Source organism: Panthera uncia (assembly GCF_023721935.1).
Source record: "Panthera uncia isolate 11264 chromosome E2 unlocalized genomic scaffold, Puncia_PCG_1.0 HiC_scaffold_20, whole genome shotgun sequence".
Lineage (NCBI taxonomy): Eukaryota > Metazoa > Chordata > Mammalia > Carnivora > Felidae > Panthera > Panthera uncia.
This window is the reverse complement of record NW_026057589.1, coordinates 20,407,059-20,430,127: the sequence shown is the minus strand read 5'-3', so window position 1 is coordinate 20,430,127 and position 23,069 is coordinate 20,407,059. Positions and strand designations below refer to the sequence as shown.

General features: G+C 41.4%; 1 protein-coding gene across 4 annotated transcripts in view; it reads right to left on the bottom strand.

Annotated features, from left to right (window-relative positions):
- CDH13 (cadherin 13) overlaps positions 1 to 23,069 on the bottom strand; it is a 1,039,621-nt gene that overhangs the window by 664,706 nt on the left and 351,846 nt on the right. The gene's annotated exons all lie outside the window — the stretch shown is intronic.

Genomic DNA, 23,069 nt, shown 5'->3' with positions numbered 1-23,069 from the left:
AGGTATCAAAAATCTGTAATAACGTCAGACTCGCTGAGGATTCTAGCAAGACAACATTCACTCCAGTTCTAAACTAGTTCAGTGAACATAAATGCCAACAGTATCCAAGTTAAATGAGTGTTAGCTCATATGAACAGGCATTAATAATCACCTGAAGCATTTCCCTATATCTTCAAGGCACCCTACAAAACCATAATGGTGCTGATTTTTTACGTTTGACATCTATCTTCTATAGAAGATGTCTTCTACATACGGTTAGATATATACCTATATACAGATATACTTCTGTATATAGTTACATATACTTCTGTAAATAGATAGATATACAGCTATCTTCTATATATAGTTCCTTGCAGAACATTTTCTAAATGTCAGGCAGTGCACTAACCATTGACAAATATTTCTTTCATCTTTTCAACAGTCCTTTTATGATAATATCATAGAGATGAGGAAATTGAAGCCCAGAGAGATTAAGCTAATTTCTTCTTTTCTAAATGTTTATTTTTGAGATAGCACATGCGTGAGAGAGAGAGAGAGAGAGAGTGCGAGAGAGAATGAGCAGGGGAGGGGCAGAGAGAGAGGGGGGACAGAGAATCTGAAGCAGGCTCTGCACTGTCAGCACAGAGCCCGACAAGGGGCTCAAATTCACAAACCACAAGATCATGGCCTGAGCCAAAGTCAGACGCTTAACTGACAGAGCCACCCAGGGACCCCAAAGCAAACTTCTTTAGGTCACACATCTGTAAGTAGCAGGGCTTGAGCTTGGCTTTTTTAGATCTATTGTAGAGTCCTGTCCCAGGTTCTGGGAGAAGATACAGCGGGTGGATTGTTCCAGGACTGGGGGAACCCAAAGTAAGTGTTAGAAGTTATTCTACAGCCTAGGAGCATATGGCTTAACAGAAGTTAGACAGTCTGTCTAGAGCTGAAAGAGGTATCAAAGACAGAGTTGAGTGCAATCTTGAAGTAAGCGATTAGATCCATCAGGGAAAAACCCATCCAGCAGAAGCTAGAAGTTTCTGTAGGTCAAAATTTAGGAAACACTTACAATCTGAAGAAGGGCGAGGAAAATGCATGAATGAGGCCCCGCCAGATCATTATGCAGCCCCAGAATATCTAGAAGTATTCAAGAGCTTTTAAAGGCTGGGAGAAAAGCTTACTGTGGAATTTGCTATCAGTGATCTATCTAAAACTTTTATCGAAGAACTATTGAGATCTGGACTTTCTGAAGACCAACATCCTGCTGTTGCACTACAAAGCCATCACAGATTCCCAGATCACAGCAAACAAAACATCATGGGGGTGGAGGACAAAAGGAGCATGGCATTTTGATCCATGATCTTAAGTATGGTTTGATTTTCATAAAACTCATAAAGAATCTGTAGACAGTGCGTGGATGAGTATCTTCTGTGTAAAACATCCTGAGGCATTTTGAACAACCCATGCTTCATTCCCTGTGGATACCAAGAATGCTTCTGCACAGAGATGGCCTTATGCCACCTACATTCCAGAGAGGGTTTAGGAACATTTCCTGAAGATAGAGTATTGCTTGGGAGCCCAAGTACACTATCTGAGGCAACAATCCCTCCTAAAGAACAGGCTCAATATTGACAAGGTCGGTGGCTTGATAATAACCAGCAGCTATGCCAATCAAACTTCCATAGAGTGTGGAACACCACTTTCTACACCTTCATAATTTTCTCCTGACCTATCTTTTGGTAACCTGGGAGTACTTTCAGGGCACAAGCCTCTTACAGGTTATCCTTCTGGCTCTGCTCAGTGCTAATCCTGGCAAGAGCTGGCAATCAGAAATATTAGCCGACTCTTTGGTTGCAACCAATTAATTCATTCAGCTTCTTCCCTAATTGTGGTGGGTGAGACGCTCGCCAGCTGTGATAACAAATTGGTTCTGTCTAGTTGACAAAACCTTATCAGGAAATTAAAATAAGATGATCTGGCTTACAATACATGAAGCACAATTAATTCTTGTATGCATATATGGCTTTCTGATGTAAGCAAGAAAATGATCATCCCTGTAGGTCATGTCTATTCATCCTCCAGTTGCCAAGAGATTTTCATTGCATCCCTTATGCCATATGGCATCGTCTCTAGCTTCAGCCTCATGGGAATGGAGGAGGATGCCTGCCAAGAGCGTCTCATCACTTGTTAAAGGTGTCCCATTTTCTTGTGATTTCTTCACTCAACAATAGCCCATGTTCATTTCCTAAGGAAGTCAAAGCCACTGCGTCTAAAGGCCTTTGTTCCGCTTCCCACCCTACCTGAATTATCATGGGATGAGCATGAGCCAAATGTAACTCATAGCTTTCCATCAAAACTGGCAACTTTTGCAATTGAAGGATTCTTATATGGGATCTCAAGTATATTGCTGTGATTATAGAAGGCCCCACGTGTCTGAAAATGTTCTTTTTGCACATACCCACGGCAAGTCTAAGGTTCCTGAAATTTATTGCCAGTGCTTTTTCTTTATATATATATGCTGCAAGCCGAAACATATGGTCCCACACAACTGTGATATTTACGATAATGAATCACAGATGTTTAAATGGATGTAATCTGAAAACACTTAAATGCTAAGATGCCGAAATCTTACTGCAAACATTGCAAAGTGAGGACCTTTGGATTATGTTCATTTTCAGACATTATCACTAGGAATAGGACTTTACATATCCTGGGAAAATAGCAGGAAGAAAGAAATGACTCCCCCTCCCCGCTCAAAGAAATACAGTGTTCAAAGTAAACAAGGAACTCCAAGGGTGTAGATTTGATAACTGAAGTGTAGTCCCTTCTAGAATTAAGGGTGAGCTTGCCACAGTGGGCATTTTTTTACTGTGCAACTGTCTTATAATTCACATTGTATTAATGGTTATTTTTAAATACAAAAAAATTAAAAATTTTATTTGCGTGAAGTGGAAAACACACCCACTTACCATTCGTCGCCTCTCATTTGTCCCATTAACCACCACACATTTTGACATATATTCTACCAGATTTACAAACTATACCCACACACATCCCATAAGTAATCTTGTTCTTCTATTACACACATTTTTTCTAATACATTTTATGTGAATTCATATAGATCTACTTGATTCTTCTCCATGACTGCATAACAGCTCTTAGTATGGATGTGCTATTATTAAAACAGTTCCCTGTGGCTGGACGCTCAGTTTTTCCTGTTTCAAAATTATTAACTATGTAGTAGTAAACACTTTACACCTGCCTTTTTGCGCATATGTGCAAGTATTTTTCTCCAGTTGAGACTCATCTTGGAAACTGCTGATTCAAAAGAAATACCCATTTAAAATTTACTTAGACACTGACAAATGGTCCACCCAGAAAGGCTTTATTGATTTGGACTCTAATCCAAAGTGCATTAGAGTTCTCTTTCCTCACACTAACAGTGGAAAACACAGTCTTTGTATTTTTTTGCCAGTGTGATAGTTGGAAGAAAGGTGTGTTGTTAGTATGTGTATTAATGAAGAATTGTGAGGTTACTAGGCATTGGCTCATAGAACTGGCTTTACTTCCTTTTCTGTGAATTTAGGGGTCTGCCAGAGTATTTAGGAATTCAGACTGTCAAGTTGTCATTCAAATTGTTGCTTGCTTTTTTTCCCTTGCCAGACTCAAAGCTTCTTAAAGGAGGGAACTGTGTCTTAAGCCATGTTCTCTCTGTTGTTCAGCAGACACCAGTCATCTGTGTTTTATTACACCTGCTCACATGCAAGAGGCCAATGTTTCTCTGCCAGTACGCAGCTCCTTACCAGAGTCCCACTTTCAGAGAGGAGACTCACTTCAACGCCTCCCTCTCTGTCTGGGCTCCCTTCCCTCTCAGGCTGTGCCTCTCCCTTACCAGAAAAAAGCCTCACACCTGCAGGGACTTGATCAGCGCAGTAACCCATGTATTTCAGTACTAGCACAGAGCCAAACAGTAGGCACTTAGTACATATTTTGTAAATGCCTCAATCTGTGTGTTGTGATCTGTCAAACGGTTCTGACACCAGATAAAACAGTGGCACCCAACTTTGAAAGGAGAACCGTTGTTCTTAATGCCCTTTCTGTTTTTCTGCTCCTGTCCTGTGCTGATGGACAGCAGGGAGTGTCAGGGTTCTTCCTGAGGTTTTAATCCCCGCTTTGTGGACCAGCGTTTGGGACATACACAGAGATTGTGAAAATGAGAAACAAGAAGCTTGTGGGTCAACGTGTGACCAAATATCCCTCTAAGCCAGGAGTCAGGAGTTGACAGCCTGCAGCTCACAATCTGCTTTTGTCAACAGAGTTTTATTGGAACACAGCCACACTCTTTATTTACATGTTGTCTGTGGCTGTTTTTGCTCTACAACTGCAGGATCAAATAGTTGTAAAATAGACCGTCCGGTTCACAAAGCCTAAAATATTTATTATCTGGATCTTGGCAGAAGAAGTTTGCTGATCTGTGCTATAGGCCAAGGTCACATCCCTACCCTGCCCCCCGCCCCCCCACACTCTTCAAGGTATCTGCTCTCAGCCACCTGGGTGCTAGGACAAGTAGACTCATCTACAATGTACTTTGCAGTCAGTTTCGTGATTAGCCACAAAGACTATCAGCAGAGTGGGGAAAATGACTCACATACACTTACCTAAATGTTATCTCAATGCCTGAGTATTGCCTTTAATTTCCAAAATAAAATCTGCTGGGAGATATTTTCCATTCAAGATAGGTCCTCAAGAGGATTAACTTTTTAAATACACTTTTAAAATCCATTATCTGCAGTCATTAAATATATGGACAAGTGTTCATGGAAAAGATGAATATATCCAGAAGAGCAGAAGGAAATTGTGTACATCTATATTTTTATGTCTCTAAAGCAATAATTTAACTTACAACCAAGAAATTAGCTGAGAATCATGCTTTTGATCAAATTCACACATAAAACTGTTTGTCTTCAAGGTCTGTTTCCCACAATGAAAATAATCTGTCATCTTTTAATGCGATTTGTCATTAATTTTTGTTTCTTTTCTTGTAGAGAGTCTGTCATCACTTTCCCCTAAATGACTACGATGTCTGCTTTTCTGCACTCTCTCGGTGAAGTCCCTTGAAAATTTAGCTTCCCAGAAAATGAAATAGGAATTATTCAGCCCAAAGGTGATAGGGAAATAGTTATTTTATTTTATCTTATTTTTCTCACAAGGATCCAGCTCGTTAGCAAAGAGCAAAGCACCATTTCTTTAAAAAAAAAAAAAAAAAGCACCATTTCTTTGAGCAAAGGGGCAAAAGAAAGAAAGATAGAAACCAAAAACCCTCAAACTGGTTTAACATCTCCATAAAGTCAGATGCTGTATTGGAACTGGAAAAGGATCATTACTGTGTGTTTTATGTACCTAAAAATCCACTGAACTCAGGAAAGTCCCACATTTAAACTATAACACATATTCCCTCTGTAGTTTTATAAGTTTGCACTAGGTGGTTTCCTGGGTTCTTACTTAGTGCCTTTTAAGCCTGGGTATCATGGATATGAATTCTTCCTTCATCATCAGAGTCCTGGGAAGAAGGACCCAGTTTTGGACTCGGATGGGCATGAAAATGACACCTGGTGATATTAACTCAGCAATACTAGGAAAAAAAGGAAGAGAGGAAGGAAGGAAGGAGGGAGGGAGGGAAGGAAGGAAGAAGGAAGGAAGGAAGGAAGCAAGGAGGGAGGGAGGGAAGGAAGGAAGAAGGAAGGAAGGAAGGAAGGAAGCAAGGAAGGAAGGAAGGAAGGGAATCCCTCATAGTGAGAAATTTGAAAATAGTAGTAACAGCTGGAATGATAGAACAGGTGCAGTGCTCAGCCACAGACCCTCTGAGGAAGGTGGGCCCTGGTAGGCACGAGACCCCTGGCTCTATGGAGCCTCTTGTTGAGTTTGAGTGTGGAAGTTCAGGAAGGTAAAATACAGTGGTTCCTAAGGGCTCTGCATAATGAAAGATGAACTGGGAGAAGAATAATTCAGACAGGAAGGTGTGAGGAGCAGATTTGGGGGTGGAAGGGAGAGAAGAAAGGGGGAAGCCAGAGAGACAGTGAAAGATCATGAAGGTAGCCTTGCAACCTTAAACCCTCAGTAAACTCTGCCTTGTTCACAAGTGTGCAGGTGTGTGTGTGTATGTGTGTGTGTGTGTGTCTGCAATCTGGCATAGGGGTCATGTCTCCACTGTATACATAAAAAAGCAGAAAACATAAAGGCAGGGGACCCAGAGGCAAGAAAGGTCATAAGGATGTGAACTCCTAGAAATTGATATAAATTAAGGGAAGGGCTTTGGATCTCCACAACTTATGCAGCTATGAAGTTAGGGCTCAATTTCAGTTTAACTAACCCTATAGGGGTTAAAGAGTGCCTGTGAACATCAGATTGACATTTAATATTTATTCAGCTCTTTCCACAAGTCAAGCGGTGTTGTTGAGATGTTGCATGGCTTAAACAAAAATAATATTAATTTTTCACAACTCTGAGTGATACTGGTGCTGTTTCCCCATTTTACAGATGAAGAAACTGAACCAACAGGGAAGCTTTATGATTTTTTAAAGTTTATTTTTGAGAGAGAGAGAGAGTGAGAGAGGGGGAGGGGCAGAGAGGGGATAGGGGACTGAAATGGGCTCCACGCTGACAGCAGCGAGCCCCACGTGGGGCTTGAACTCATGAACAGCAGATTATGCATGACCTGAGCGGAAGTCAGAAGCTCAACCCAGTGAGCCACTCAGGCGCCCCCTACAGGGAAGCTTCATACCTGTGAAGTTATACCTTTATGACAGGTATAGAAGAATTTGGTCTCCAAACAAGTCTGCCTGACCTCAAAGCTCATGCCTCTCGCTACTTTGCTCTGCTGTTCCTCATCTGCTCAGCAAATGGAGTGTCGAGAATTGTGATGGGTTCCATATGCATAAAACAGATGGACAGTCAGCCTCTGTCCTTATTGATAGCAAGTCTGGTCAGTGAGTCAGGCATTTGAAATTAGGTGGTGGGTTGCATACTGGGGAACACAGAAGTGTGAACGGAGTTCTCCAGGAAGAAAAGTAGAACAAGTAGTCTGGTTTGAGCCTGAGCCATGGAAGGCTTCACGGAAGAAATGACATTTGAGCTCCGCGTCAAAGGACAAGGAGAACCAAACAGCTGGTTCCCACAACTGACTGCAAAGAAGTTTGCTACTAGTGCCAGACATCAAAAATGGATTCTGACGGATTCTGCCAAAGGAGGTTTCTAGTCCAAGATTCACAAATCATCTCTAATTCCATAAAAAAAAAAATTAACTCTGATTCAGTGGGAGTCTGGGTAGCTATCACTAGAGCCTTCATCAACCCTGTTTGTAGCAGATCTGTCCACAAGATGATGTTTTTGAAAGTCTTCTGAGCAACTACAAAGCACAACAGAAATTTCAAAGAGGGAAGGAGGAAAGAAAATAGGCAGGGGAAATGAAACGTGTGTGAGATGGGGCAGGGTTCCTCTTGATTAAATTTTCAAAAGGAGATAATAAATTAGGAGAAAATGTGAGAACAAAGATGGCTGTATGGTTTCTACTTTTGACTGAAAACAAGCAAAGAAGCAACAAACCCTCAATTTTCATTTATGAGAGTTAGCTTTGTTTCTCTGTAGTTCAAGTTTCTGGTCATAGTTAATTCAAGTGGGAAGGGTTTTTACTGATGTTGAAAATAGGTAACCTCTCTGATCTTCAATGTGTTTATGGAGAAAAGGATAGGATTGGCAAAGTGTGGCACCACAAACTAGCAGCAACAGCATCACGTAGAGGCTTGTTGGAAATGCAGACTCATGGGCCCCACCTGAGGCCAGGTAAATGAGAGACTCTGGGGGCAGAGCCCTGCCATCTGTGTTTGAACATGCCCTCCAGCAGATTCCGGTTCACGTTCAAGAATGACAGCTCCCAGCGCAAATAATCTTCCAGATGATTGGACAGCTACTGAATCAATAATTCAATTAAAAACATTATCCAGTATCAAGTAAGCACTATTTGAAACTAATCTTTTTAAAAGAAAGAATATCTATTACATATACAGGGAGCTTTGGAGCCAGAGTGTACAGATGTGAAGAGTCTTTCCGCCCAGCTGTATGAGATTTTACACAGAATCTCCAACACTTGATTTCCTGATCTGCAAAATGGGAATAATTATGCCTGTTGCCTAGGGTTGTCTTGAGAGAGAAAGAAAGAAAGAAAGAAAGAGCGGACGTGAAGCATCTGTAAGATAGGAGGGCCCCTAAAATAGTTGCGTGTGTAAGTTTGTTTAAATAATGGACTCAACCACCGCACTTCTCATTTAATGAACATCATAATCTATGGGCGACTGGGTGGCTCAGTCGGTTGAACTCCTGACTTAGGCTCAGGTCATGATCTCACAGTTTGTGAGTTCGAGCCCCGCGTCGAGCTCTGTGCTCTCAGTTCAGAGCCTGGAGCCTGCTTTGGATTCTGTGTCTCCCTCTCTCTCTGTTCCTCCCCCACTCACGCTCTGTCTCTGTCTCTCAAAAAATGAATAAACGTTAAAAAAATTTAAAAAAAATAAACACCATAATCTAATCAAATAAAAAAAAACACCAACTCTTACTGATGCACTCTGCTTAAATCAAGAGGGCTGTTTTTCTGGAACACAGTCTCCCAAAGGAGATGTGTTTCCTCAGAAAATGCAATACAACGGATGATCACATATAAAGGGCCAGTTATATGTCATTTGATCACTCATCCTCTTCGATGTGGTAGACTTGAAGCACCAATTTATGAAACTGAAAGGAAGGAGGAAGACCTCATCCTGGCCTGGACCACCATAGTCTTCTGCCTGGAATACTCCAATAGCTTCCACACTGGTGCCCCCAGTTTCTTCCCCATCCATACCCACCCCAAATAGCCTCAATACAGCCAAGAAAGGCCCATTTCATGTTTCTGTAACCCCTTTACTCAAAAGCATCTCATTTGGAGTCAAAGCCAAGTTCTTACCCTAAGCAACGACAACCTACGTAACTAGTTCATATTATGCATTGTGTCCTTCTCCTCTGCCTTCACTTACTAACTCTAGACTCACTGGACTCCTGGCTCTTTCTCAAACTCCCAGGCATGCTCCTGCCTCAGGACCTTTACATGTGCTATGCCCTCTGCTGCAATGGTCTTTCCCTACACACTTAAGGCTCTCCCCTATTTCCTAACTTCCTCTCAATACCTACTCAAGTGTTACCTTTGTTAGATGGCCTCCCATCTAACATTTCAATATTTCCCTACCCTGACATTTCTCTGGTTCTTTTTTTGTCTTTGGCACTTCCCATTATCAAAATGTATTCTACAGTATATTTACACTACTTATTGTTTTCATCTTTCTCAAGAGGGCAAGTTCAGGGTAGCTCAATAGCCTGGAAAAGTGCCTGGCACATGATAAATCAATACACAGTGAATCAACCAATGAATCAATGAATGAATTGGATTTCATCATTTTCATTCCTTTACTTAGCTATTGTCATCTACCAAGTAATTAATGATGAGGGAAATTAGCAAAGTCAGTAGGTAGATAACCAACTGGAGAAAAGGACAAATACAATGTGATCTTTGTAGTTGTTTTTTGGCCATGTACATAAATATAAGAAAAGAAAAAGAAGAAGAAAAAACCTTAAATGCATAATAATTTCAAGACATTTCCTCTCAAGTTTTTTTTGTGTTTTAGCCCTTAGGGAAAGTTTCTCAAGGCAACGATAGAATTTAGAGTGAGAACTTGAGACCCACAGCTCAAAACGTAACAAGTTATAAAACCAAGGACAAGATAACCTGCATTCTGAACTGTAGTTTCCTCATCTGTGAAATAGATTGCATACTGATACACAAAACTCATGGGACCAGATTGAAGAATAATTGAGTGTTCATAGATCCCTTGCCATGGTGTTCAGCAGAGTAAAAAGTCAGTAAATATGGCTACAGCTATCATAGGAGTGTGAGTCACTTGAATCTAGGTGTTCTGGAGAATATGGAATAGAGGCAACATTTTATGTATTTTTTTAAATTTTATTTATTTATTTTAGAGACAGAGAGAGAGAGAAGCAGAGGGACAGAGAGAGAGAATCTCAAGCAGGCCCAGCGTGGAGGCCAACATGGGGCTGAATCCCATGACCCTGAGATCATGACCTTAGCCAAAATCAGGAATTGGACACTCAACTGACTGGGCCACCCAGGTGGCCCTAGATGCACCATTTTAATGGCAAATCAGATCATTCCTATTTGAGTGAATTTCAGAAACTGGAGTTATTCTACTCTAACTCGGTCAAATATTGCATTGGGATGAAACCAGTTTTTGAATATAAAATTGCCACCATTTTGAAAAGATCTAGATTTTAAACATCAATAATGGCTCCTCATTCCTCTCACACTCTGTTGGAGTTATGGCTCACTTCACTTATTTTCTTGTTTACACAGGTCACCAGCACACCAGTGATTACAAAAGTGAATAATCCTTGTTCGGACCTGGGCTGTCAACAAAGACTGAGTGAATGGCAGCACAGAGAATGGTGTACCAAGCAGTCAAGCAGTGGGCCAGCCTTCCCCAGCCACCTCTTCTCTCTCAGGCTAAGCCTTTGATGTGCCCCAGAAAGGCAGGTTTCAGCATTTTTCACAAAGGAGCTGCCGTAGAGAAACTAAGTTGTGTCCATCAAAACCATTTATGAGATAGGGTCTAAATTGTGTTTTCTTATGCAACTGGGAAAACGTCTCAAATCACATTTTTCCTTTCTCTGCATTAATAGAAGATCATATTTTCACTTGGGTCTAAAAACAGACACCTAACATGGCAATAAACTCCTTCATAGTAATTAACTATTGTGTTGGGACTTTTTTGTATGTGTTAACTATGTGGTTGTGATTTGAAAGTACCCTCCTTGAGTATCCAGAAGATGAAAATTACCATAAAATTTTGAGTTAAAGGATTATTTATTATTTATTACCAGAAAGGATTTGAGTTTCAATTCAGCATTGTGTACCTAAAACACAAGCCACCTTAAGCTACTGACTTCAAGGACACTAAATGCAGGGCTGAACCTAGACAGAGTACATTTCAAAATGATTTTAAATTACACCGTAAATTGAAAATTAAGGACTCTTGACTCATTAAAAATGAATGACAAACAAAACACTCATTGTAGGACCAGGATGTTCTGAATAACAGAGCAGAGGTCATATTTTAAAGCAAATCTTTCAATGTCTTCTATTTGTGTTGAACCACTATCAACAAGGATACCCTATGACCTTCTATAATTTTTGTCTTAAACGTCCTGGTACGAATTATTTTAAAGAGATTGAGAGTGGTTGGTTCAGTTAAGCATCCACCTCTTAATTTTGGCTCAAGTCATGATCTCAGGGTCGTAGGATCAAGCTCCACTTCAGGCTTTACACCGAATGTGGAGCCTGTTTGAGATCCTCTCTCTTTTCCTCTGCCCTTCTCCCCTACTTGTGCTCTCTCCCTCTCAAATAAGAAAGAATAATTAAAAAAATGAAGACAAAGCAAAGTGTGCAGAGCCTAGTTCTCCTGTCTGAGACAGAGAATCAACTAGGCTGCTCCTGGGGAGGATGTGAGTGTGAACTGTGATGAGTGAACATTGCTTCTGAAGCATAGTGTACCAGGGGACAAGTCCTGGGAATCTGGGAGGAAAAGAAGGTAGACACACACCTAGCTGGAGATTCTCCTTTGTCTTGGTCCTTCGCATTAGGAAGATAGTGCTCAGTGCTATACCTGGAAACTGGACATTTCAAGGCTTAAGGTTGTTGGTGGGAGTGGCCTAGATCAGTGTGGGAGGGACAATGAGCTCTGAGAGGTCCCTTGCTTGCAGCTAAGTGACTCTAGGATGACACTTTACGATGTCTACATGCAACAGAAGGTAGGGGACTAGAAATAAATGAGATTTGAAGAAGGAGAAAGAATGCAGGGGTGGGGCAGAGCGTGGAATTTATGGGCTTTGGTGGAGAAATTCTCTCTTCTCCCGACCAAGTCTTTAAGTTAAGATATAGCAAGAAATTCATCCAAAATCCAACAGAAAGCTAGGTCTTCCTGAAGTAATGGAATCTTACTTCCACACTCTGGGCTGTACCTGGGCACATGGCTACTTGGCTAGAAAGCACTTCCCTGCCTCCCTTGCAGCTGTGTGTGGTCATGTGATTCACCTCTGGTCAATGGAGAATGGAGGAAAGTGGGAGGAAGGCTTGCAGTAAATGTCCTTAAAAAAAAAAAAAAGAAAAAGATGCATCCTCTTCTCTTCCTTCTTGTCCCCTTCTAGAAGGCTGGATATGGTGTAGGACATAGGGAAGACAATAATACCCTAGAGGGTGTCAGAACAGGTCTGCCTATGACCTAAGAGTCCAATGATACTTGGGGTTGCAAAGCTACTACACCGTGCTGAACATACCATCACAGAAGGCAAACCACAGCCCTGATCTTTTCCAAACATGGGTCCTGGATTCCATTGTGGATCCCCTGCCTGACCTGACTGGTTTATGAGAAAGATGTACATTTCTGTTTTGTTTCAGCCTCTGCTTTTGGACCATCTTTATTGTAGCTATTAGCCAATCCCCTAACTAATTTGGATGCCCAGGTCTGAGCTGCCACTATATATTGTTAATTCAGAGTTCTTTCCAACACACATCCTTTTGAGCCTACAGAGCTTTTTTTCAGCCTTCCCTGTCCCTCTCTTTGTCCTTCCCCATCCAACTCCCTGCCATCGACAAGAATGGCTATAGGAGAATGCCAACATCCACTGGGTCAGGAATGGGGTCCAGTTCTCCTGTGAGCATGTTCTATTGCCAGGCTCAGTTCTATGAAACCACATCCCTGAACCCATGAACATTTCCTCGCCAAGCCAGAATCTCCCTCATTTACATAGATCATTTTTCAGACAGTATTTATTGAGCATCTACTTCAGCACAACTCACTGAATTGTCTTGATTCTCCTACCTCTTCCCTTATTAATATGATAAAGAAGTATAGTATTTACATGAAGCAAATCCACCTGGAATTTTTCCCCAAACCAACCAAATGAAAATAGAAAAGAAGTGGCAGAGAGGCATCATAAATATGCAAGTTTCTGTTTATACAGAATTATTTAGGAGATGGAGCATGCCAGTTAAGCACTGATCACATATCTTTAACTACTTCCATTAAATATTCAGAGGGTTCTTTGAATGGAAGAGTAGGAGTTGCCCAGGGGGCTTAGTAATCCCCTCTGTGCTCTAATGTCAGGAGCAGAAGGTAGAGCTTGGTTTTGGTTCCTCCACCAGTGTATTTCTCTGGTTTCTTCTGGTAACACACCAGGACATGACATACAGTGAGCAATATGGGAGGCAAATCGGATGAAGCCTGAGAGGTTTGCAACTGGGATACAACTGCTTGAATTAGGAATAGGTGTCTTCTCTGTTCTCTTTTCTGTGTTGAGGGGCTGCTACCAATGATAATGTGTGACTACCCTGATTTTTACATTTATTTATTCTCCTTACACGGCATTTCTCCTTTTGTCCCTCTTCATGAATATGGCTTTTTGGGATATTAAGAAAAACACACACACTTAAGCCATTTAAAGAGATAAATTTTCAGTCCAGTGCTACCTGGAGTCACAAAGCTACTGCACGAGTCCAAGGACATAATGGGAGACAGCTGTGCACAGCCCAACCTTTGCCAAAGTAGGAGCCCCTCTAATCTCCCAAGGGCACTTCTTAGCTCAAAGCACATTTGCATTGACCTCAGAAGCAAGCGAGCTTATTGAGATTGTCATATGAGTTTAAACACTTGCAGGTGAATTTTAAACAAGATAACAAATATTTATATAAGCCATTCCTGTGCTGGAGAAAGGACATTGAATTTGGATTCCTATTCCAGTGCCACCATATATGAGCTGAGTAATCTTAGGCAGAGCATCAGAGTTTTATCTGTTAAGTGGGGATTTTATACCTACCTCTCTAGGCTGTTGTAAGAATGCCATGAAATAATATACATAGTATATGCTCAATAAAGATATGCTGAGTAAATGGATAAACCCAAGTAAAAAAAAGTTCTACATGTTCTGGTCTTTTGACCCTTGCTTCCTGATAGTTCCTTCAATATGCCAGGCACCTCCAGTCCCAGGACTGGGAACATTTCATATCCCTCTGTCTCCAAGGCTTTTCCTCCATACCCCTACGTGACGTGTTCCCTCTCTTCCTTCAAGTCCCACTTGAACACCCCCTTCTTAGTAAGGTCTTGCCTGATGAGGCTTAATTTACAACCACACCCCTTCCCTTAATCCCAGTCTCCTTGTCCTGCTTCATTATGCTCTATCTTACTGATCACGATAAAAAAAAAAAAAAAAACAATACATTTTACTTATTTCTTGGGTGTCTGCACCCAGCTGGAATGAAAACATCACAAGGGCAGGGATTTTTGTCTGTTAAGTTCACTGTATTCATCTCCTAGGGCTGCCGTAACAAACTACCACAAACGTTGTGTTTAAAACAACTTAAGGTAAGTTTACTTTTCTCACCTGAAGAAGTACTGCTTCAGGTGTGGCTCAAGTGCACAGCATTTCCTGAGGAATTCAGTGATATGGAAAAGGCAGAAAATTCTGCCACTTGGAAGGCCCTCCCATGACTGCCCTTTCCCCAGTCCAAAGTGATCTGCACTGTAGCTTGAGGGACACTCCCGACCAAATAGGATTTGGATTCATTGCCATGCATGAGGTGCATCAAGTGTCTTCTGGTCGGATCCAATCATCTGCGGGCATAAATGACTACACAGAGCCCCTTCTGATGGGAGAAGCAAAATGTGAGATTCATTTCTAAGAATGGAACATCCATTAACATGGCTGCCAGATAATTCCTCAGAACCTTCCTGATTTGCATAAATACCTCCCAGTCAATTTCTATTTTTCTTAAATTAAAATGAAAGCGGCAGTTCCACGTCTGAGGCCCTGGCCACAGTCTGGCAGGTGTACATTCATGTGAGCAACAATGGCTTGAATACTGGACCAGCAGAGTAGGTAGAGACGGAAAAGTATCCATTGTCAGTGTTGGTCACTATTTGCTTGAACATACTGAATAATCCTCATGTGCATGGACAATAAGCTCATTTAAATGGGTTATAGGAATTCCAAACAATGCAAGACGACTTGTGCTAAGCGACCCAAAGACAGGGCTATAAGTGCATTCTCAGGAATTTATTATTTTTTTTTATCATTGCAAGAATTGTATAAAAATGGAATTGCCAAAGTAGTTCACATTGACAAGCATGAGTCGCTTGCCTCCTCTGTGCAGGCTTTACACAGAGTAGGCACTGTAGGGGGTTTTAATAATGAATATAAAGTCATCTTTTCCCTCAAGGACTTTTAATCTATCTAGACGATCATGACAACATAACCAGATTAAAAGTAGAGAGAGCAGTAAGAATTCAGAAAGGAAATTATCTGGATTTTGAAAAAAGAGGTCAAACATCTGGTTGGTAGTGGAGGTTTGGAAAGGGAGGCAGGAAGTGAAAAGCACTAAGAAAACAGAAAATAATAAATGGGTGCAGAATGAAGAAGACATACCTCAAATCATGTCGTGTCCTTAAGACATAAGTGGCAGGGTGCAAATGCACATAGGGACTGGACATGCGTACAGAGGTGATGGATGAGAAAAGATGTAATTATGACTAACATTCACTGAGCTCTTACTACATGAAAGATGCTCTGCAAAACCTCCACAGACCAGAGTTTTTCAACAATACTACTGATATTTGGGGCTGGATAATTCTTTGTTCTGGGTGGCTGTCCTTGCATTGTAGGATGTTTAACAGCACCTCCGACCTCCATCCACTAGATGTCAGCAGCAATCCCTGGTTAAGATAACCCAAACTAGCACAGATACTGCCCAAGGTCCCTCTGGGGGGCAAAGTCGCCCCTAGGGTAGAACCACTGAGAAAGAATGTTTTTTTTTCCCCATCTGCTTCTTATGAGAGCCCTCTAAGGCAGCATCACTAGCCTCGTGTCATCAATGAGGAAAGAAAGACATGTAAAGGTTAAAGTAGGTGCTGGATGACGATCTACTGGAAAGGAAGCTTTGTCCTTTCGGATCTTTGGAACAAATATCTATTCTTTCACTGTGTCATTGCCCTCATAATTAGTTATAGGGATTTTCTTTACTGTGTGGAATCATTAAAATTTTATGTAGTCAACTATATCAATTTTTCAGCTTATAGTTTTGATTTTTGGTGACATGCTTAAAGTCTGCCTGACCATCAGATTATTAAAAATTCACCTCTGATTGATTTCTTCCAGATTTTTACAGTTTCCTTGAACATATATCTTGGTACCATCATCAGGGATTTATTTTGATGGGAAGATTGAGATATATATATCAACGTATATATTCTGTATCAATATATAATATTTGTTCCTTGGTAAAGAAAAAAATCAAAGAGAAAGGGGTAAGAAAAATTGGTATTCTCCTAAATCTTATTACTTGGATATAGCTACATGGCATTTTGGTTTTTTTTTTTTTGTTTTTGTTTTTTGTTTTTTGTTTTTTTTTTGACATTTTTTATTTATTTATTTATTTATTTTTAATATATGAAATTTACTGTCAAATTGGTTTCCATACAACACCCAGTGCTCATCCCAAAAGGTGCCCTCCTCAATACCCATCACCCACCCTGCCCTCCCTCCCACCCTGCCCTCCCTCCCACCCCCCTCCCACCCTCTATTTGTTTTCTGTTTTTTGGCTTCTCTTCTCCTTTGGCTCCCTCCCACTTTTTTTTTTTTTTTCCTTCCCCTCCCCCATGGGTTCCTGTTATGTTTCTCAGGATCCACATAAGAGTGAAACCATATGGTATCTGTCTTTCTCTGTATGGCTTATTTCACTTAGCATCACACTCTCCAGTTCCATCCATGTTGCTACAAAAGGCCATATTTCATTTTTTCTCATTGCCACGTAGTATTCCATTGTGTATATAAACCACAATTTCTTTATCCATTCATCAGTTGATGGACATTTAGGCTCTTTCCATAATTTGGCTATTGTTGAGAGTGCCGCTATAAACATTGGGGTACAGGTGCCCCTATGCATCAGTACTCCTGTATCCCTTGGATAAATTCCTAGCAGTGCTATTGCTGGGTCATAGGGTAGGTCTATTTTTAATTTTCTGAGGAACCTCCACACTGCTTTCCAGAGCGGCTGCACCAATTTACATTCCCACCAACAGTGCAAGAGGGTTCCTGTTTCTCCACATCCTCTCCAGCATCTATAGTCTCCTGATTTCTTCATTTTGGCCACTCTGACTGGCGTGAGGTGATATCTGAGTGTGGTTTTGATTTGTATTTCCCTGATAAGGAGCGACGTTGAACATCTTTTCATGTGCCTGTTGGCCATCCGGATGTCTTCTTTAGAGAAGTGTCTATTCATGTTTTCTGCCCATTTCTTCACTGGGTTATTTGTTTTTCGGGTGTGGAGTTTGATGAGCTCTTTATAGATTTTGGATACTAGCCCTTTGTCCGATGTGTCATTTGCAAATATCTTTTCCCATTCCGTTGGTTGCCTTTTAGTTTTGTTGGTTGTTTCCTTTGCTGTGCAGAAGCTTTTTATCTTCATAAGGTCCCAGTAATTCACTTTTGCTTTTAATTCCCTTGCCTTTGGGGATGTGCCGAGTAAGAGATTGCTACGGCTGAGGTCAGAGAGGTCTTTTCCTGCTTTCTCCTCTAAGGTTTTGATGGTTTCCTGTCTCACATTCAGGTCCTTTATCCATTTTGAGTTTATTTTTGTGAATGGTGTGAGAAAGTGGTCTAGTTTCAACCTTCTGCATGTTGCTGTCCAGTTCTCCCAGCACCATTTGTTAAAGAGACTGTCTTTTTTCCATTGGATGTTCTTTCCTGCTTTGTCAAAGATGAGTTGGCCATACGTTTGTGGGTCTAGTTCTGGGGTTTCTATTCTATTCCATTGGTCTATGTGTCTGTTTTTATGCCAATACCATGCTGACTTGATGATGACAGCTTTGTAGTAGAGGCTAAAGTCTGGGATTGTGATGCCTCCTGCTTTGGTCTTCTTCTTCAAAATTACTTTGGCTATTCGGGGCCTTTTGTGGTTCCATATGAATTTTAGGATTGCTTGTTCTAGTTTCGAGAAGAATGCTGGTGCAATTTTGATTGGGATTGCATTGAATGTGTAGATAGCTTTGGGTAGTATTGACATTTTGACAATATTTATTCTTCCAATCCATGAGCAGGGAATGTCTTTCCATTTCTTATATCTTCTTCAATTACCTGCATAAGCTTTCTATAGTTTTCAGCATACAGATCTTTTACATCTTTGGTTAGATTTATTCCTAGGTATTTTATGCTTCTTGGTGCAATTGTGAATGGGATCAGTTTCTTCATTTGTCTTTCTGTTGCTTCATTGTTAGTGTATAAGAATGCAACTGATTTCTGCACATTGATTTTGTATCCTGCAACTTTGCTGAATTCATGTATCAGTTCTAGCAGACTTTTGGTGGAGTCTATCGGATTTTCCATGTATAATATCATGTCATCTGCAAAAAGCGAAAGCTTGACTTCGTCTTTGCCAATTTTAATGCCTTTGATTTCCTTTTGTTGTCTGATTGCTGATGCTAGAACTTCCAGCACTATGTTAAACAGCAGCGGTGACAGTGGGCATCCCTGTCGTGTTCTTGATCTCAGGGAAAAAGCTCTCAGTTTTTCCCCGTTGAGGATGATGTTAGCTGTGGGCTTTTCATAAATGGCCTTTATGATCTTTAAGTATGTTCCTTCTATCCCGACTTTCTCAAGGGTTTTTATTAAGAAAGGGTGCTGGATTTTGTCAAAGGCCTTTTCTGCATCGATTGACAGGATCATATGGTTCTTCTCTTTTTTTTTGTTAATGTGATGTATCACGTTGATCGATTTGCGAATGTTGAACCAGCCCTGCATCCCAGGAATGAATCCCACTTGATCATGGTGAATAATTCTTTTTATATGCTGTTGAATTCGATTTGCTAGTATCTTATTAAGAATTTTTGCATCCATATTCATCAGGGATATTGGCCTGTAGTTCTCTTTTTTTACTGGGTCTCTGTCTGGTTTAGGAATCAAAGTAATACTGGCTTCATAGAATGAGTCTGGAAGTTTTCCTTCCCTTTCTATTTCTTGGAATAGCTTGAGAAGGATAGGTATTATCTCTGCTTTAAACGTCTGGTAGAACTCCCCTGGGAAGCCATCTGGTCCTGGACTCTTATTTGTTGGGAGATTTTTGATAACCGATTCAATTTCTTCGCTGGTTATAGGTCTGTTCAAGCTTTCTATTTCCTCCTGATTGAGTTTTGGAAGAGTGTGGGTGTTTAGAAATTTGTCCATTTCTTCCAGGTTGTCCAATTTGCTGGCATATAATTTTTCATAGTATTCCCTGATAATTGTTTGTATCTCTGAGGGATTGGTTGTAATCATTCCATTTTCATTCATGATTTTATCTATTTGGGTCATCTCCCTTTTCTTTTTGAGAAGCCTGGCTAGAGGTTTGTCAATTTTGTTTATTTTTTCAAAAAACCAACTCTTGGTTTCGTTGATCTGCTCTACAGTTTTTTTAGATTCTATATTGTTTATTTCTGCTCTGATCTTTATTATTTCTCTTCTTCTGCTGGGTTTAGGCTGCCTTTGCTGTTCTGCTTCTATTTCCTTTAGGTGTGCTGTTAGATTTTGTATTTGGGATTTTTCTTGTTTCTTGAGATAGGCCTGGATTGCAATGTATTTTCCTCTCAGGACTGCCTTCGCTGCATCCCAAAGCGTTTGGATTGTTGTATTTTCATTTTCGTTTGTTTCCATGTATATTTTAATTTCTTCTCTAATTGCCTGGTTGACCCACTCATTCGTTAGTAGGGTGTTCTTTAACCTCCATGCTTTTGGAGGTTTTCCAGACTTTTTCCTGTGGTTGATTTCAAGCTTCATAGCATTGTGGTCTGAAAGTATGCATGGTATAATTTCAATTCTTGTAAACTTATGAAGGGCTGTTTTGTGACCCAGTATATGATCTATCTTGGAGAATGTTCCATGTGCACTCGAGAAGAAAGTATATTCTGTTGCTTTGGGATGCAGAGTTCTAAATATATCTGTCAAGTCCATCTGATCCAATGTATCATTCAGGGCCCTTGTTTCTTTATTGACTGTGTGTCTAGATGATCTATCCATTTCTGTAAGTGGGGTGTTAAAGTCCCCTGCAATGACCACATTCTTATCAATAAGGTTGCTTATGTTTATGAGTAATTGTTTTATATATCTGGGGGCTCGGGTATTTGGCGCATAGACATTTATAATAGTTAGCTCTTCCTGGTGGATAGACCCTGTGATTATTATATAATGCCCTTCTTCATCTCTTGTTACAGCCTTTAATTTAAAGTCTAGTTTGTCTGATATAAGTATGGCTACTCCAGCTTTCTTTTGGCTTCCAGGAGCATGATAAATAGTTCTCCATCCCCTCACTCTCAATCTAAAGGTGTCCTCAGATCTAAAATGAGTCTCTTGTAGACAGCAAATAGATGGGTCTTGTTTTTTTATCCATTCTGATACCCTATGTCTTTTAGTTGGCGCATTTAATCCATTTACATTCAGTGTTATTATAGAAAGATATGGGTTTAGAGTCATTGTGATGTCTGTATGTTTTATGCTTGTAGTGATGTCTCTGGTACTTTGTCTCACAGGATCCCCCTTAGGATCTCTTGTAGGGCTGGTTTCGTGGTGACAAATTCCTTCAGTTTTTGTTTGTTTGGGAAGACCTTTATCTCTCCTTCTATTCTAAATGACAGACTTGCTGGATAAAGGATTCTCGGCTGCATATTTTTTCTGTTTAGCACACTGTAGATATCGTGCCAAGCCTTTCTGGCCTGCCAAGTTTCAAAGGAGAGATCAGTCACGAGTCTTATAGGTCTCCCTTTATAAGTGAGGGCACGTTTATCCCTTGCTGCTTTCAGAATTTTCTCTTTATCCTTGTATTTTGCCAGTTTCACTATGATATGTCGTGCAGAAGATCGATTCAAGTTACGTCTGAAGGGAGTTCTCTGTGCCTCTTGGATTTCAATGCCTTTTTCCTTCCCCAGTTCAGGGAAGTTCTCAGCTATAATTTGTTCAAGTACCCCTTCAGCACCTTTCCCTCTCTCTTCCTCCTCTGGGATACCAATTATGCGTATATTATTTTTTTTTAGTGTATCACTTAGTTCTCTAATTTTCCCCTCATACTCCTGGATTTTTTTATCTTTCTTTCAGCTTCCTCTTTCTCCATAACTTTATCTTCTAGTTCACCTATTCTCTCCTCTGCCTCTTCAAGCCGAGCCATCGTGGATTCCATTTTGTTTTGCATTTCGTTTAAAGCGTTTTTCAACTCCTCGTGACTGTTCCTTAGTCCCTCGATCTTTGTGGCAAGAGATTCTCTGCTGTCCTGTATACTGTTTTCAAGCCCAGCGATTAATTTTATGACTATTATTCTAAATTCACTTTCTGTTATATTATTTAAATCCTTTTTGATCAGTTCATTAGCTGTTGTTATTTCCTGGAGATTCTTCTGAGGGGAATTCTTCCGTTTGGTCATTTTGGAGAGTCCCTTGCGTGGTGAGGACCTGCAGTGCACTTCCCCTGTGCTGTGGTGTATAACTGGAGTTAGTGGGCGGGGCCGCAGTCCGACCCGATGTCTGCCCCCAGCCCACTGCTGGGGCCACAGTCAGACTGGTGTGTGCCTTCTCTTCCCCTCTCCTAGGGGCGGGATTCACTGTGGGGTGGCGTGTCCCTTCTGGGCTACTTGCACACTGCCAGGCTTGTGTTGCTGGGGATCTGGCGTATTAGCTGGGGTGGGTAGGCAAGGTGCACGGGGGGTGGAGGGGCAGGCTTAGCTCGCTTCTCCTTAGGTGATCCACTCCAGGAGGAGCCCTGTGGCAGCGGGAGGGAGTCAGATCCGCTGCCGGAGGTTTGGCTCCGCAGAAGCACAGAGTTGGGTGTTTGCGCGGAGCGAGCAAGTTCCCTGGCAGGAACTGGTTCCCTTTGGGATTTTGGCTGGGGGATGGGCGGGGGAGATGGCGCTGGCGCCTTTGTTCCCCGCCAAGCTGAGCTCTGCCGTCCGGGGGCTCAGCAGCTCTCCCTCCCTTTGTCCTCCAGCCTTCCCGCTTTCCGAGCAGAGCTGTTAACTTATGACCTCCCAGACGCTAAGTCGCGCTTGCTGTCGGAACACAGTCTGTCCGGCCCCTCCGCTTTTGCCAGCCAGACTCGGGGGCTCTGCTTGGCCGGCGAGCCGCCCCTCCGCCCCGGCTCCCTCCCGCCAGTCCGTGGAGCGCACCGCCTCGCCGCCCTTCCTACCCTCTTCCGTGGGCCTCTAGTCTGTGCTTGACTCCGGAGACTCCCTTCTGCTAATCCTCTGGCGGTTTTCTGGGTTCTTTAGGCAGGTGTAGGTGGAATCTAAGTGATCGGCAGGACGCGTTGTGAGCCCCGCGTCCTCCTACACCGCCATCAGGACTGATTTTTTCTAGCTACATGGCATTTTGGTAAGCATTCTTCAAGTCACATTTGTGTGGGTACATGCCCCAAGAATTCAGCCATAGGAGTTTTGGGACTGACATGGGAGAAAAGAAAAGAGTCAAATCCCAACAACATTGGGGAATATGTGCAATGAGGAAATAGAGAAAAGGGGTATAAAAAAAGTTAGAAAATATACAGTGTAAAACATAAAATACAGAGTTAAATAAGAAGGCAAGTCAAAAGAATTTAATGTAAACCAAGAAAAGGGATATCTTCATGATAGTGATACTCTTCAAGCATCAAATGCGGTAGTGAATTTACTACTGATGGAAAGAATGCATTTTGGTGTCTGAAGAGATATCTTTTGGAGAATAAAGAGAAGAGTTACCGGTTTGCAAATAGATTAAGATAAATTATCATGTGAATCAGAAATAATCTAGAGGCGCAGAGTAGAGACTTCTTATTTAAGAAAAGCACTGGATGTTTAACAAGTGCACATTCCTGAAGTTTTGCAAGTATCGCTGTCACCTTGGCTGACGTCATTGCGCTGGTGAGAGCTGCAGCTGGTACTTAGTTTCTTTCCACTCTCC